Genomic DNA, 18,042 nt, shown 5'->3' with positions numbered 1-18,042 from the left:
CCAAGCTCTTGTTTCTTTTACCACTATATGTGGCAACATAAGAACACCAGAGAATCTTCAGTTTTCCGGTACTTTTCCCTGCTCTTATTTGTGAAGCAACTGTACCATAAGGTTAAAACACCTCAACTAACATGACAACCCTCTTTTTTTGCCAGATTACCAGTGGCATAAAGAATCCAAAATTACCATGTGGCAGTTTGAATCCCAGTTATTTTCAACTAATTTCTTTTGAACTCCTAAATACCCAAATCTATAAAAATAGTAGAGTCTGGAGTCAGAGGAACAAAAAGCAAATATTTTATGAGAGGATAATTGGGTGAAATAGTAGGAGGCTTCTTAGTTCTTAGAGCTAATATAGGAACAGGAGAAATAGCGTTCAAAATCAGTTGTTGAGGGGCGCCTGGGTGGCTCAGTCGGTTAAGTGTCGTCCGACTTTGGCTCAGGTCATGATCTCATGCTTCGTGGGTTTGAGCCCCATGTCAGGCTCTGTGCTGACAGCTAGCTCAGGGCCTGGAGCCTATTACAGTTTCTGTTTCTCCTCTCTCTCAACCTCACCTGCTCATGCTGTCTCTCAGAAATAAATTAAAAAAAAAAAAACATTAAAAACAAAATCAGTTGTTGAATATAAATATACACTGCATTTGGAGTGTTGTCTCTCAGCTGGCTTCATAACTAAGTCTTCAAGCACTTTATCTTATGTCTTCTGTGTAGTAAGTTGCTTGGCTACAACAATGTTGTATAGGAATCCATGATAATGTAGAATTATGTAGTAAATCCATAAATGATGGTGCTGCCAGAAATGTCATGGGCAAAAAAAAAAGCAAAAAACCCATAATGTCTACCAATGAGGACATTCTTCTGATGAAATTAGTCGGCTACCAGGTAGCTGGCTGACCCCCCGAGATATGATACCTACCAGTAGAAGTGCTCTCAGCAAAAGCAAAGTGGGGAAAGTAGAGAAGGGGAGGACGTGGAGGGGGCAATAGTCAAAAAAGCCTCTGTAAGTGGGGTTTGTACTCTATCCTTGCTTATCCTGGCACTTTGTTAATACTCTCATTTAGCACTGGCATGACAAGATATTAACATTTACAGAAAAGGTTATCTTGTCTAATTATTCAGGGCCTCTTTCACAGCAAGGGCTTTGCTGTGATTATTCACATAGCTAAGAAACATTCTCACATTCTGGATCCATTTTAAGAGATCCACCTATACACTCCTTCCAAGCTTTCTTAAGTTGACACCAATCCTTTTCCAAGCACCTGAGAATCCAGCCAAACCCCAAATTCACTTTTCATGAGTAGTCATAATATTTTTTCATACTGTATCCCTTCAGGCCAAGGAGACAAAATGAACTGCTCAAGGCTGCTCCCTAGGAGGTCTTTCCTTTCCTGTCGTTTGCTGCCAGCCATGAACAAGGAGTTTAATGCTCCTCACCACCTCATTTGTGGCTGGTAGTAACATTACACAGGATCACCTATAAGTCAAGCTTGAATTTTTTTCCAACATCAAGTTATCCATAAGGAGTTCTTGTTAGGTGACCGTTGTGAATTGAGTGAAAAGAGGCAGCATGGCCAGAGAGCATCCTGGGAATGTGATCACACAATTTACTCGTGCCTTTAGGACTGGCTCAGGACACTTTTTCTGGATGGTAGAACTCAAAGGATATGCTTATGTCAGTGATTCTCAACTGAAGGCAATTTTGCTTCTCAGGGGTAAAAATACAACAATTTAATGAAATGTTTAGAGACATTTTTGATTGTCACAATTGCAGAGTGCTGCTGGCAACTAATTGATAAGCCAGAGATCCAGCTAAAGATCTACAATGCTCAGGGCAACCCCCCACAAGAAAAAGTAATTTGGGCCCAAATATCAGTAGTTCCAAGGATAAGAATCCCTGATTTATGTTTATGTCTAGATAATATCCTGTTTAGAATAGACAGCTGGGATCAGGATTACCTGGAGTTCCAAAATCAGGTGTTCATTCTCCAAAAGAACAGATAGAACATGAAGTTTCTCAAGATGAGAGAGTTATTAGCCTAAGAGGACTTGTCTCTGTGCCAGTACCCATTTGGACCTCTAGCTGACAAGGTCTGTCACAGATACTAGTCATTAACTACAATGAACTTGTATATTACTAAAGTTTCTCACATACTTCTGGCCAAAGAATTCAGTTCACATAAAAAACAAAAATCCACCCACAAAATATTTTCTTCTCATATCTAATGTTGCCTGTTTTGTACAGGGAAACACGCTTCCACAAAAGTTATATACAACAATGCTATTGTTGAATTAGAAACTGAGACCAGACCGCATTTGGCCATTTCAAGTTCCTTAAACCCCTGGACACTGTCAAAATGAGGGGTAAGGTACTGACTGCAGGGGTTGATAATCCACCAAGGGGAAATCAAGTTACTGCTACAGAATGAGTATGCACAAAACCCCAGAGGCTCCAAGTTGCTTCCTTCTTAGACTCTCAAAATATTTTAAAAAAAATTTTTTTGCATTTATTTATTATTGAGAGATAGAGCATGAACAGGGGAGGGGCAGAGAGAAAAGGAGACACAGAATCTCAAGCAGGCTTCAGGCTCTGAGCAAGCTGTCAGCACAGAGCCCAACATGGGGCCCGAACCCATGAACCGTGAGATCATGACCTGAGCCGAAGTCGGACACTTAACCGACTGAGCCACCCAGGCGCCCGTCAAGTTAAAATATTTCAATGGCCCTACGCAGACAGGGGCTTAAATTCTTCAGGAAAGAGGTTTTAGTCACCCCACTAGACCCATTAAGAATTCTGGCTGGAAGTCAAGGGAACATGGAATTGAGTATTGGACAAAATAAGTCGGGTCTCATGACCAGTTTCAAAAACAGAGCTATATAGCCTCTATCTATATTCCTTTCTATGGCATGTGTGTATTTTAAACAAATCTACCTCTTTTCTGTTTCTTCCAGTGTTGTATATAGGATTTTTGACATTGGCTAATCTAATGTAGTGCATAGATTGCAGAATATCATGGTGGGATTACTCTAGACCTGGGGAAGAATGGACATTCCTGAGGTCCTGGATATGGAACTGAATATAGTAACCTATGAGACTTGATTGTCTCCTATGAGGAAGGATGAGTTCTTAGTTGAATGAGAGATGGTTGTACCATACTGAGTGGGATAATTTTTTGAAGAAGTATAATCATGGGAAATTGTGGGTATGTGTATATTGGGCAGGCAAAGGAGTGGACACCAGTGGGTATTTTGTCATTTATTGACTGTTCCACTCCACAACCCATTTTTATTTTGGGAGAATTCCTTGTTAGGTGTTTGTGGGAGATAAGACTTCACATTACGTTAGTGAAGGCTCTAATAGATTAGATATTAGATAAAATATTAGATACTTTCTTTCTCCCAAACTGATTGCTAGTATGTAAACTTGGTGCCACCACTTGTATGTGCCTGGCGGAGTTTGAGTTGTGAATGAATGGCACAGTAACAGCTTAGAATGCATTGTTGTACCATTCTTTGGCAGTGGCAATCCTAGGGTGTTTAGCAGTGATTGGGCCAGTAATAGAATTCTAAACAGGCTGTTTTGAAGCTTATCTTCGCTATTATCTCTGCTACCAAGCTATCCTTGATTTCTGTCGTTTTATAATCCTAGTTTTTGGCCTTTTAATTCTGTAAGTTACTCCCTAATCTTAGAATAAAATTACTGTCTTCTTACCTAGCCAAAATTAGATTCTGATGTCTAAAATCAAGAACTAAGAATTCAGGATGCCTGGGTAGCTCAGCTGGTTAAGCGTTGGACTCCTGATTTTGGCTCAGGTCATGATCTCGTGATTTGTGAGTTCAATCTCCAGATAGGCCTCTGTGCTGACAGTGTGGAGCCTGCGTGGGATCCTCTCCCTCTCTCTTTGCCCCTCCCCTACTCACATGCACCTTCTCTCAAAATATATAAGGAAACATTAAAAAAAAGAACTAAGAATTCATTGTATATAAACTTTTCACCACTACTTGTCCACAAAGCTTCTTTGAAAAACTTTGTCCTACTGTGATTTCTGCCACCTGGACTCATTGCTTTTACTACTAATTTTAAAAACATATACTATCCAGCCTTACTATTTTGTAATGACTCATCTTCCTAAAGAGTCTTTTGGACTCTTTTTTAATGTACACAATACTTAGGCTGAAGCTTACACATGGCAGGTGCTCAGTAATTGTGACATTTATTGAACATTTAATCTGCATAGAATTACTAAGTTGTGGAAGGAAAAATGAAAACTCATTTTGGAAGAAATAACCTCAGATCTTGTGTATGTTATATAAATAGGCACTAAGAAAACTTCCTACAAACACATGTGTTTCCCTCATACAAACATTGTTTTGTATAGTACTGAAAAATTTCAGAAATACAAGGTTAAAAGGAATGTATAATTGTGATTTTTAAAATAAAACCTATTCTTTGATTTCTTTTAGATCTGACCATTTGCAATGCAAGTGTTACAAATAAAGGACAAAGTGTAATTTATTTAGATTTTCATAAATTAATATATCAGAACCAGCCTCCATAGTAAAGTGGTCTCATATATCAAGTTACCGGGATAAAGACCTAAGTTATACAAAACTACAAGTGATTGCTCTGAATAAAGAAGTATCCAACAATGTGAGATGGTTCACCAAACATCAATGCTTAGGATGGTAATATTTTTTACTTATAATCTGAAGAAGTTGTGTTCAACAAACTTCCAAATTCACAATGACACTGAACTCATACATATTGGAATTTAGAAGAAATTGCATAAGAATATCCCAGAAAGACATACGAAAGGGCAGAAGAATGACAGTTGTTTGACAGTGGACAACTTGATAACATTATGAGGAAAAAGCCCCACTGTGTATGTAAGGGACCCCTAGGAAAAGTGTACAAACAAATTGAAATACATACTTTGAGTTAAAGTTCTGGACTCTGCTAATCAAGAAAAAGTCAGAAATGTTTCAAATCCATGGTGAAAAAATGGACCCAAATGGAGTATATGAAGTCCTCACATTGAAAATTTTAAGCTTAAAAGTATGTGTGTGGGGGTAATCACTAGTGGGTTTTTTTTTTTAATTTTTATTCTTTTAAGTTTATTTTGAGACTGCACATGCACATGAGTGGGGGAGGGTTGGAGAGAGAGGGAGAGAGAGAATCTGAAGCAGGCTCCACTCTGTCAACACAGAACCCGATGTGGGGTTTGATCCCACAACTGTGAGATCATGACCTGAGCCAAAATCAAGAGTTGGATGCTTAACTGACTGAGACACCCAGGTGCCCTGCTATAATATCCTTTAAAAACTTGTCCTTTGGTTTCACTGTTCATATACCATGGAGCGGATGGTTTGTTATATTTTTTGCATTATCTATATCCTTAAGATTTATGTATTAAATATCAAGAAATTTCTAATTGTTTAAGATCTTGATTGTTAGGTTGGGAGAGTATCTGTCTTGCATAGCAATAAGCTACTAAAATTATTTAAATTATCTAAGACTTTTTTCTAGGAAAAACTAAAGCTTTTTTATTCACTGATTTTATTTTTGAGACTCTTCTACAAAGTAAAAATTTAGTTCTTATTGGGAAGCAAATAGCAACTTAATGACTTTGATTTACAAAATATACATCCATGATTCTCTTTTGTGTCTTCTACGTGCCATTAGATGAAATATAAAAATTTGTTTTTCAAGAAAGATTTTTTTTTTAAATTTATGAGAGAAAGAGCATAAGCATGAGCGGGGAAGGGTAGAGAGAGAGAGGTAGGGAGAGACTCCCAAGCAGAGTCTGCACTGTCAGCACAGAGCCTGATGTGGGGCTTGGTCCCAGACCATGCGATCATGACCTGAGCTGAAATCAAAAGTCAGATGCACCTGATCCACCCAGGCACTCCAAGAAAGGTTTTTTAAGAAACCTTTTCTGAGATTCACTCTAGTAGGTCCTTCAATTTAAAACTATTCTATCAGTTTTTGAAATATTTCTTATTGGATGCCTACATGACACTTAAAAAGCATGATTCTCATTTTAATTGTTTCTCCAAACCTGAATACAAATGGCAATTTGCTCAATCTGAAAGTGCAATTTTATATAAAACCTGATAAATGCTATGCACTCTATATTTTATATCAGTATGAACTTGCAACCTCCAACAGTGTAAGCATTAGTTGTATTTAATGTAAAATGGAAAATTATACTCTCATTACACTTTTAGATTCAGCATACTGACTTTCACCTTAGGCAGATTTGTACAGCACTAAGAATTATAAATGATTATAACTTGCCTAGAAGTAGTAATTACTTTCTCAGTATCTAGCTAAAATACAGATATATAAAGTCCTATCTTTTTGATACATAAATTGTGCTGAAAGAATTTAAAATCGTAGTTAAAAAGAAGGCTAAACTTTTCAGTAGTAAAGCCAACACCTACAAAAGTTATGTGTTGGGGAGGAGGGTGAGTTAGGATTTTTGTTTTTAATTTTGAACTGTTCTTAGGAATTCCTATCTTCCCTCACATGTTATAATAAACTGATTATTCAGATCCATTTTGAGGCTGACCCAAAGCCACTAAGTGGTTGGCCTTGCAGTCTTCTCTAAAGAGAAGGAAAATGTGATTTCAGTGAGTCCAAGATGGGCCCATCTCAGCAGTTAATTCCATGAAAGCAAGTATAAAACAATGTTGACTTCTGGGGACAGAGGGAGAAACTGAGAGTTTGGTGCTGGAAGAGATGTCAAAGCAACAGTATTATTAAATTTTGTTGGAAAGAAAAGGCTGCTAGGGTAAATGTCAGCAATTTCCATGCATTCACTGCTCTTTCATAGTAGTAACACAAAGCAACTCTTGGTTATTTTTCAGAATTTCTACCTGCAAGATTAATTGTATATATCTGAAGCATTCTACCTCTGAAAACCGCAGCACACATTTATGGTCTTATAAACCTTTACCAAAGCTATTTAGATTTTTAGCCCATACTATCTCTAGGTAGAAACTCTAGAAGTTTGCAATGCACAGAGGAATTTTTTCCCTCAAAAACTATCACATATGAGTTCTAAGGATCCTTTGTGATTTTTTTATATGTTGGGAATTTGCACACATCCATTTAAATTCTCTTGCTTTATGATTTAATAAACCACTAGTGGAGTGCCTAGGTGGTTCAGTCGGTTAAGTGTCTGACTCTTCATTTCGGCTCAGGTCATGATGTCCCAGTTATGGGATCAAGCCCCACATTGGGCTCTGCACCAACAGTGCAGAGCTTGCTTGGGATTCTCTCTCCCTTTCTTTGCCCCTCTCCCGTTCATTCTCTCTCTCACATAAATAAACTTAAAAAAGTTGGGGGGGGGGAGCACCTGGGTGGCTCAGTTGGTTAAGGTCTGACTCTTGATTTTGTCTCAGGTCATGATCTCATGGTTCATGAGATCAAGCTCTGCACTGGGGCTGCACTAACAGTGCAGAGCCTTGTTGGAATTCTCTCTGTCCTCTCTCTCTTCCCCTCCCTTGCTTGGGTATGCATGCATGCATGCATGCATGTGCACTCTCTCTCAAAATAAATAGGTAAACACTAAAATAAAGTGTATTATAGCAAAGCTCTTATTATAATATACTATGTGTATTCACATATTCCTGTATTAAGGGATATTTTTCTGATAATATAAGAAGAAGAAAAAATAGTAGTAATGGCAGATGTTAACACCATGAAGCTAGAGGGGTATAGGAGTGCTAAAACTGTAGTTTAAGACATGCTCCTTCCTGGTTGAATATCTGAAGGCTTGGTTGGAACAATTCAATGGGTGACTAATAAAACCTTCAGTTTGGCAATATATTAAGAGCTTTGATTTCCCAGTTTCACTTCCAGGGCTTTTTCCTTATATAAGTAAATAAAACACAGAGAAATCTCTGTACATCAAAGATATGCTTCATAGCAAATAATTTTTAGGAAATAATGGACACAAACTAAAAGATCAATAACATATAGTACAGAAATAGTGGAATATTGCATGCACAGCATTAAAAAAAAGATGACTATCAAGAGGAGTAACAGGAAATATTGTTATAATCTTCAAAAGCAGGACAAAGGTGTATAAAGCTGAGTTTCAACTATGTAAAATAACTGCACAGAAAGAAAATATGAAGGAGATTATTTGAATTACTGTTTTCTCTGAGCAGTTAAATTATAGGTGTTCATTTTCTTTATGGATTTCTGCATTTTGTAAAGTTTCAACAAATGTATATTATTTCATAATTAGAAAATAGGAGACTTCAAAAAATAAGAATAGTACTTAGCTATGTATAATTTTTGTGAGGATTAAATAAGATATTAAATGTGATTCACTAGGATATGCTAAGTATTGCCTTCTAAACACAAATAAGAGAAGGGGAAGTTTCCCTCTCTAGCAATCAGTATTGCTTGTGTTATTGACAGGAAACAGTAACAAAAAATTCTTGCATGCTGCATAGAATCAAATCCTGTCACTCTAATTATACACATTTTCAGGGATATTAATTGAAGAATTGTTTTAATAGTGAACAACAGGAAACAACCTAAATGATCACAACATAAACATATGTTGTTCATTTATACAATGGACTACTAGACAGTCATTAAAAATAATGAGATAGATATGTAGGCATTAAAAATGAAGATGCCCATGATACAGCTTTAAGTGAAAGCTAAATTGCAAAACAGAATTTGTGTATAATCTTTATCAAAGACAAAATCGGGGGAAAAATCTTATTACGTTTTATTAGTCTGATATAATAGTCTCAAAGGGGTAACAGGTGACATGACAGAATCTCTGATCTAAAAATCAGAGAAACAGTCTGGCTCAAGTGCCCACTGTATTTAAGATTTCAACTTTTAAAATCAACATAATCTAGATATCTTTTACCTTTAGTAGTACAAGACACCTGCAATTTATTAAGATTAAAGTATCAGTCTGCTCAACATCACTCATCAGGGAAATACAAAACCATCATCAGATACCACCTCACACCTGTCAGAATGGCTAAAATTAATGACAGGAAACAAAAAGTATTCCTATCCAGCGTTCTTATCCAGTACAAATTGTTGCAGCTCTGGTTTTATTATTTTTATTTTTTTTCCTCCAGTGAAGTCACCTTTATTGTGAATCTTTCCTATTTGGGTAGGAAAAGCACTAGTGGATTGTGAAATCTGTGACTAGCTCTGGTTTCCCACATAGGAGCTATGTGGCATTCAGAAAATCATTTGAATCTCCGATTTCTGAGCTAAGAAGTAATAAGCCTAGATGATCTTTGACGTCCCGTTTCATATTAGTTTGGTCCTCTGAGAATCAGTGTCAAGAAAGAATTAGGAGTGCAAGAAATTTATTAGGGTAAGTGCCTGTGAAAGGTAAAAGGGTGAAGGAGCAGGAGTAAGCAGAGAGAAAGAGGAGTAAGAAGAAAGCAGGGAGAGAAGGAGGTTTAGTTAGTAATCCTCAGACTTTAGTGTGGCTCTGACAAGGGCCCAGAGAGTCCCAGAACAAAGATTGCCCATTAGAAGAGTCCTGTCGTGGGCTGGCTTCAGCACCCTGCTGCATCATCAGCTAAAGGCAGCCCAGGAAAAGTGTAGACTCAGCATGACCACTGTTCTAGATCCCAAAGTTAACTGGTGGGAATCAGGTAACTCTTACGAGTTTTATCTTGAAGGAGGATCTGATGGCATACCTCTAGAATTGTCACAATATCAATATCTCTAATTCCTAGATTATGACCAGTATGGACTGCATTTTTGTGTCTTCCTTTCCCCCAAATTCTTGTGTTGAAGTCCTAATGCCCAGTGTAATGATGGTATTAGGAAGTAGGCTCTTTGGAAGGTAGTTTGGTTTAGATGAAGTCTTGAAGGTGGGACCCCTATGATGAGGTTAGTGTGTCTTTCTTTTTAAATTAAAAATTAAAAATTGAGACAGAGCACAAGTGGGGGAGGGGCAGCAGAATCAGAAGCAGGCTCCAAGCTCTGAGCTGTCAGCACAGAGTCTGATGCAGGGCTCCAAATCACAAACAGCAAGATCATGACCTGAGCTGAAGTTGGATGCTTAACCGACTGAGCCACCCAGGCTCCCCAGTGTGTCTTAAAAAAAAAAAAAAAAAGCAGAGCACCCTCACCCAGTCATGTGAGGATAGAATGAGAAGGTGGCTCTCTTCTCAGCCTCCAAAGTTGTGAGAAATTTTGTTCTTTGAGCCACCCAGTCTATGGTATCTTTTTATATAGCAGCTCAAACTGACAAGACAAAAGTGATTCCTCATTTTCATTACAGAGACAGAGACAGAGAGACAGAGAGAGGATTTTCATCAGTGTCAGTCAGTTTCATGGATTTGAGAGCCAAAGGCCAGGTTTGCTAGGAAGTGGTATAGTGAGTGTCCCCGCTTGCTTCCCTCCCCAGCGTGTGATACAGATTTAGTTTCCCACTCCCTCACACTCTCTCTGTGTGTCCCCTCACTCTGAAGCTCCATCTACCATAGTGGTACATGGTGGTATGTAGTGGTACGGTAGGCAGTCGTGCAAGTGTGGGACCTCATTGCAGACTCCTTTTGTAAAGCACTGCTTCGTAACTTTGGCTGTACATTGGAACCATTTAGGGATCTTCAAAAATGCCCAATGCTCAGAGCATGCCCTGGCTCAAGTAAATCAGAGTCTCTGGGGGTAGAGTCAGACAGGAATATGTTTTCAGACCCTTCACGGGGTCCAATGGGCAAGGAAAGTTAGAAGCACTGCTTCATTTTTTTTTTAAATGTTTTATTTATTTCTAGGAGAGAGAGAGAGACAGCGTGAGCAGGGGAGGGTCAGAGAGAGAGGGAGTCACAGACTGAAACAGGCTCCAGGCTCTGAGCTGGCAGTCAGCACAGAGCCCGTCGCGGGGCTCGAACCCACGAACTGCGAGATCATGACCTAAGCGAAAGTCGGACGCTTACCCGACTAAGCCACCCAGGCGCCCCTAGAAGCACTGCTTCAAAGGAGCTTAGCTCAGGGGAAAGAAGAAACACAGGCTAATTAGGAGAAACACTCCAAGTGGCAGTATTTTCTTTTCTTTTTAAAGAAACATATAACTTTTTGTTACTTGCTTTTTGAGGTAGAAATAAAGGACATTAATTTTATGCAAAAAAGGCAACACATAGAAGTAAAGTCCAAAGAAACTATCCACGCTCTTTGTCATTTCAGAATTTGCCATGCAAAGTATTCATAACTCAACTGTTTTCTTACTACGCTAAGTTATTATTTACTACCGTTTTGTATTCAAGGGAAAGTTATTTTTCAATAATAATGAAAAATGTTTTTTTTTAAATCCTTTGAGACAGGGTTAGTTGATTTCTATAATGCTTTTGTGAAGTTGGGGCCCATACTCGTGGTGGAAGAGCTGAGTTAAAGTAGTTTTCCAGCAACATTGGACAGTTTTAGATTCGACTTGTTTGTTCAGTTTTATGCTGCCCAGCACAAAATCACTGCTTTCAGAAAACATGTTTGTTGCTCTGCATTGAGTAAAACAGGTATTTATTGTGGGCTTGCTATGTGGTGGGTAGTGGCAGTGGGATCAGTGATATAAAGATGAACAGAAGAGGTTGGGTCTATTAATGTGGAAATAGTTAACTAATTTGTGGACTATTCTTACAATGGAGGTGACTATGAAAGAGTAAGTTAGATAAATACTTACACATGTTCAAAGTTATTCATGATAATACTGTTAGGTGTTTGTAGTTTATTTAAGAATTTTATTTACAAGTATGTGTGTATAAGCATATCAAAATTTTATTTTTATTTTTAAAACATTTTTAAATGTTTATTTATTTGTGAGAGACAAAGAGAAAGAGAGAGGGAGAGAGAGAGAGAGAGACAGAGCATGAGTGGGGGAGGGGCAGAGCTAGAGATACACACACAGAATCCGAAGCAGGCTCCAGGCTCTGAGCTGTCAGCACAGAGCTTGCTGCTGGGCTCAAACTCACAGACTGCGAGATCATGACCTGAGCTGAAGTCGGATGCCCAATTGACTGAGCCACCCAGGTGCCCCAGCATATTAAAATTTTAAGAGAATTCATACAAAATAGTGGTTAGTGGTGAGTGATTGAAGCAAGCAGAAAGAGTCTTTCATACTTTTATACAACTTTTTAAAGAATAGTATCGTTTTAAGTGACTATAGACATGGAGTTTTCTGGTGTTTTTGAAATTAAGAAGGTCTCTATAAGAAAGAAGTCCATTTCTTCAGGGAATTGAGGAATCATTTCAAGATGTTTTAAAAGGATGTTGCCAATAAACCAAAGGTGTTTTCTTGGCTTCCCAGTAATAAAAGAAACTAGAAAAAAGTATAATTAAATAGCCCTTATCCTTTCCTGGTAGCCTGCTTTGTTTTGAAACAATGGCCCTGCACTGTAAACAAAATGTTATATTCTTTACAATACAAACATATGAAACAAATTTGTAGCAATCAAAGAACAAACATTTCTCTCAGGTCACTTGTTGCAAATTGAACTCAAAGACAGCAAACATCTCTTTAACAGACACCTTATCAGGATTCCAACAGAGAAATAGAACCAGTGAAAGATATATATATATTTCATATATAAACCTCTTCCTTGCAATCTTTTTATATGTATTATTATAATTTGTCATATAATATATACATATGTTTACATATATATGATGTATGTGTGCACATAGAGATTTATTACAGGTAATTGGTTTATGCCATCGTGAAGGCTGACTAGGCAAGTTCAAATCTTTAAAGCAGGCTGGAAACTAGTGGGAAGGAGGTGACACTGCAGTTCATAACAGAATCGTCTTTTTCTTTTTAAATTTATTTCTAGGAGAGAGAGAGAGACAGCATGAGCAGGGGAGGGTCAGAGAGAGAGGGAGTCACAGACTGAAACAGGCTCCAGGCTCTGAGCTGGCAGTCAGCACAGAGCCCGACGCGAGGCTCGAACCCACGAACCGCGAGATCATGACCTAAGCAAAAGTCGGACGCTTAACCGACTAAGCCACCCAGGCGCCCCAACAGAATCTTCTTCTTAAGGGAAGCCTCAGTCCTGCTCCTAAGGCCTTTCAACTGATTGAATTAGGCCCACCCAGATTGTCAAAGATAATCTCCTTTACCTGAAGTCAACTGATCCTAGATGTCAATCATATCTACAAAATATTCTTACAGCAATACCTAGATTAGTGTTTGATTGAATAACTGTGTACTATAGCCTAGGCAAGTTGACACATTAAATTGACATCATGGTCCACCCTATGTCAATTTGGCACCTGTACACATACTTAATCTCCAAATAAAGACAGTAACAAAGTCATACTTCCCTCTAACATGACTGAGCAATCCTGCATACAAGTTAAAATGCACTAACCTTACGATGCTCAGCATCCCNAAAAAAAAAAAAAAAAATGCACTAACCTTTTCCCCAAATCAGGATGCAAAGTCTAACAGTGAACTTCAGTCTTCTCCTTGATATTCTGTAAATTAAATATTATGATATAAAGTTAACAAGTATTAACACATATGTTAAATGATAAAGGAATTAGGGAGGGATAAAATAATATTTTATTCTCTTACATATATGTAAAAAAATACTCCTGTTACAATCCTTTTTTCAGGAGTGGTGGTGTGATATTTATAATTGCCTTCTTGCACTATCCATTCTGTATTCCCTTTGTCCTCAGTAAGCACTCAGGTAATTGTGTAAGGGTTTTTTGCCTGGTTGGAGGACCCAAATGTTTATTCTTGAAGATAATGGGCTGGGCATTAGAAGTTCTGCCTGGGTTAGATTGTAGTAGTTTTCCATTGACATTAACCACCACACACACCTGTAGTAAGAGACACCCTAAGGAATCTCTCATATTTTAGACCTAATTTTACCTCCGTTGTATGGTAGCAGCCCAATATCCCTTTGGTAATCAGGATCAATCACTCCAGCCAGTATGGTATCAACCCTCCTCTCCTGTTGATTCAGAAGTATGGGGAGCTGGGGCGCCTGGGTGGCTTAGTCGGTTAAGCGTCCGACTTTCGCTTAGGTCATGATCTCACGGTTCGTGGGTTCGAGCCCCGCGTCGGGCTCTGTCCTGACTGCCAGCTCAGAGCCTGGAGCCTGTTTCAGAGTCTGTGACTCCCTCTCTCTCTGACCCTCCCCTGCTCACGCTGTCTCTCTCTCTCTCTCATATAAATAAATAAAACATAAAAAAAAAATTAAAAAAAAAGTATGGGGAGCTAAAGTGGCTGGGTGGCAGTCTTAACGTATAGTTCAGCAAAATCATTGTTGGGCAGAAGCATTCTTACCACTGAGATTAAGACCTTAAAACCAGCAGAATGTGAGGTCACAGGAGCAGGAAGCAAACATTTGCCAGTGGATTACTTGAGTAATAGTAAGTAGTGCACTCCCGTCTCCACCCTTCAATTCCTGGACCCATGAAATTTATATAGGGGAGAAACAGCACCTTATATTGGATGCTAATCAGAGTATGTGCAGCTCCTGAAGAACCTTTGCTCCTGTCCTACATGGTGTAGCCACCTAGATGGCACTGTAACTGAATCTTCAAAAGCTTCTTCAAGATGATGGCAAGACCAATAAATTCCACAAGTATGGACCCACTGCTACACTTTATTTGCTGTAAAGTGACTATCTTGATTAGACACAGTGCTGTGTGGAATACCAGGATGGTGGATAAAGGCATTCTGAAAGTGCATCGATAGTATTTTTGGAAAATGATGGTATGCAAGGAAGGCAAATTTGTATCCAGAGTAAGTGTCTGTTTCAGTAAGAACAAAATGCTACCTATTTACTGATGGAAAAGTCAACTTGCCACCAGTTAACTGGCTGATCACTCTGGGAAATGGTGCCATATTAAAGACTTAGTGTTGGTTTCTGCTGCTGGCAGATTGGGTACTCGGCAGTGGCTGTAGCCAGGCCAGGCTTGGTGAATGGGAGTCCATGTGGCTGAGACTGTGCATTACCTCATTCTTGCCAAAATGGCTACTTTATTCATGATCCCATTGGGCAATGATAGTATTGTCTGAGGAAAAAGAATGCCTGGTAGGCACAGAATGGGTCACTCTATTCAATGGATTATTAAAAATTTTCTTCTGGACTCCCGGTGTAGGAGAGCAGGTCTTATATGACAAATCCACCTAATACCCCAATCTCCCTAAGTCTTTCAATTCCTTCCTCTATAGTACACCAAGGCAATTCTGGCATTTTAACTTCATTTAGTGTAGCACACATTTTGGTCCATGTTTCCGTCAACCAAACAAACAGTCAGATCCCTTTCTAACCCCTCAAGTAAATCAAGTCCAGAAACTGCTTGAGGGGCCCATATTAATCAATTTGGTACAATCTAACTTTATATTCCCTGAAAAATTTTCCCACACCGAATACCCACTCTCCAGATTTCTGTCTTCATAAATTAGAAATGTCATGTACTTCTTTTGTTGTATAGAGAAACTTTTTTGTTTTTGTTTTTGTTACACTTAAATCTCATCCTTTAGGGCTTTTTCGGACTTGGGTCTACTTTTAGGTCTAGAAGCAAAGTGAGTGACAGTGGTAGATCCTGAGAAGAATCAATAGTGCCTTGTAAGACAACTACCTCAGAAGAAGCTATCACAGGTTCTTCAGGTAAAGCTAGGTTAACCTCCACAGACAGGATGGAAAGGTTGCTTCTAAATAGCAGAATTTAAGGGTTTTATGTACCCAACTTCACTGGGATCTTCCCAGATGTCCCCATTCCAATTATCAGGATCCTATTCCTTTGCAATGAATACATTCACTTTAACAGAAGACTCTTGGCAAAGTTGAGAATTCAATTTGCATTCTAATTCAGCCACTAGCAGGATAAAACTGATTTTCAGAAATCTCAGCCTTGCAGCAATTGGAGGTGAGGTTTTCTTTCAGATCAGATGTAGTGACTTTCAGGTCATTTATGCAGAGGATGAGTCGGGAGTTTGAAGCCCTGAGCTTATCCTTTTCCTGCCCACTTTCTCCAATGCAATTGGGAGCAACCAGCAAATCTTATTAAACTCTTTAGTTTGACTAAAATGTTGTAAGGTATCAAATACATGGTTGCTGAAAACTTCAACTTTTATAAGTATTTCATTAGGAGTAGCCAATGGTGATATTTTGCATATCTCTATTGGCATATAATACTATAGACTACAAATGCCCTCTTTATTACTGAATAATTTTTAGTATTTTAAATCTAATCTGATTAGAGACCCAGTTCAAGAAAACCTTGAGCCAATTCAGAAAATTCTTCCTTAAGGTTTTGTTCCTCTAGAAGTACTTTAGTTACCAAAATCTGTATCAGTCAGAGTTCCACCAGAGAAACAAATATTTATTCTTTAGAGTGCATAATTACCTTGTTTTGTCTTATTAGTTTCTATGTATTTCTCACTAATTCAATCTTATTCTCTTCTCAATATATTCTGATAGAACAGATATTCTGTTTGTCAAAAGAAATGTCTCCTGGAACCTTTGAACTTGCTCCAGTCTCTGCCTGGGATACGCTTGTCACCTTGGACTCTCTCATCATAATCATTGTAGGGATTTCCTCTGCTTTTCCCTTTAAGGTGGATATCTTATTTATTTTCCCCACCTTCCCCTTTCTTATTTTATTCCTCACTTTAGTAGAGCACATTTTCCAGTAACTTCCTGAGGAAGGATGCTTGGGAAGTAACTTATATTTTAGAACATACATGCCTAAAAATGCCTGCATCCTCCTCATACCAACTGATAACTGACTAAAGGCTGAAAATCACTTTTTTTTCAGAACGTTGAAGGTTTTGTTCCATTATTTTGTGGATTCTGGTTTTGATATGAAAACCCTTGAGCCTTTGTATTTTATCTGTGTCCCACTCTCCATTCCAGAAACAAGTAAGAGTTTCTTCTTGTGGCCAGTGTTCTGAAATTTACTGATACTGTGTGTTTCATGTTAAACCCTTTTTTTTTTTTTTCCTATTTTGCGGAGCACTGAATGGAGCCTTTTAGTCTGGACACATACATCCTTCAGTTATGGAAAATCTTCCTGAATAATTTCATTGTTATTTTCTTCCTTCTGCTTTCTCTGCTCTTCCTTTCTAGAATACTTATTATTTGAACATTGGTTCTTATGCTCAAGTCCTCTAATTATCTTAAATTTTCTAGTTACCATCTCTTTGTCTTTTGGCTCTATTTTTGGAAGATTTTCTCATGTTTTCTTCTAAAACTACAATTAAGTTAAAAAATTCTTCCATCGTATTTTTAATTTTCAAGTTTAAAAATTGTTTCAATGTCCCTTCTTTAAATAGCATTCTATTTTTATTACATGTATGTGATGTCATTTTCTCTTTCCTCTTAAGCTCTTTATAACTTTTCTTTCCTTTTCTTCAACTTACATAGTCTCTATTTTTCTAAGTTGCTTTTTTTCTTTGTTTGTTTTGTCTTCTTTCTTATAGAGGCCCTCCGGCTGCTAGGTGACTCTTGGCTTTCTCTTCACATTGAAGAGTAAGGCAGTAAAAAGCTGTCAAGATTATATATCTGAGAGATTTGAAAACATATGCCCATGTAAAGTTTGTACATACATGTTCATAATAACCAAAAAGTGGGATAACATTCTTCATAATAGCCAAAAATACCCAAATGTTTATCAGCTGATGAGTGGGTAAGCAAATGTGGTATACCCATAAAATGGAATATTATTCAGCCATAGAAACAAAAGAAGTACTGACATGTGCTATAATACAGATGGACTTTGAAAACAGTATGCTAAGTGAAAGAGGCCAGATACAAAATACCATATCTATATATTTTTAAAATGTGTATGATTCTATTTATATGCAATGTCCAGAACAGGCAAATCCATGATGACAGAAAGTAGATTAGTGGTTGTCAGCATTGAGGGGGAGAGAGCAATGGGAAGAGACTGCTAATGGGTACAAAATTTCCTTTTGGGGTGAAGAAAATCTTCTCCAAATAGTGATGGTGGCACAAGCTGTGAATATACTAAAAACTGCTGAATTATACATTTTTTTAAAAAAGCTGCCTAGAAGTTATGAATGTGTGTGT

Source organism: Crocuta crocuta, unplaced genomic scaffold (genome assembly GCF_008692635.1).
Source record: "Crocuta crocuta isolate KB4526 unplaced genomic scaffold, BGI_CrCroc_1.0 scaffold154, whole genome shotgun sequence".
NCBI lineage: Eukaryota > Metazoa > Chordata > Mammalia > Carnivora > Hyaenidae > Crocuta > Crocuta crocuta.
Note: the sequence above shows the minus strand (reverse complement) of the source record.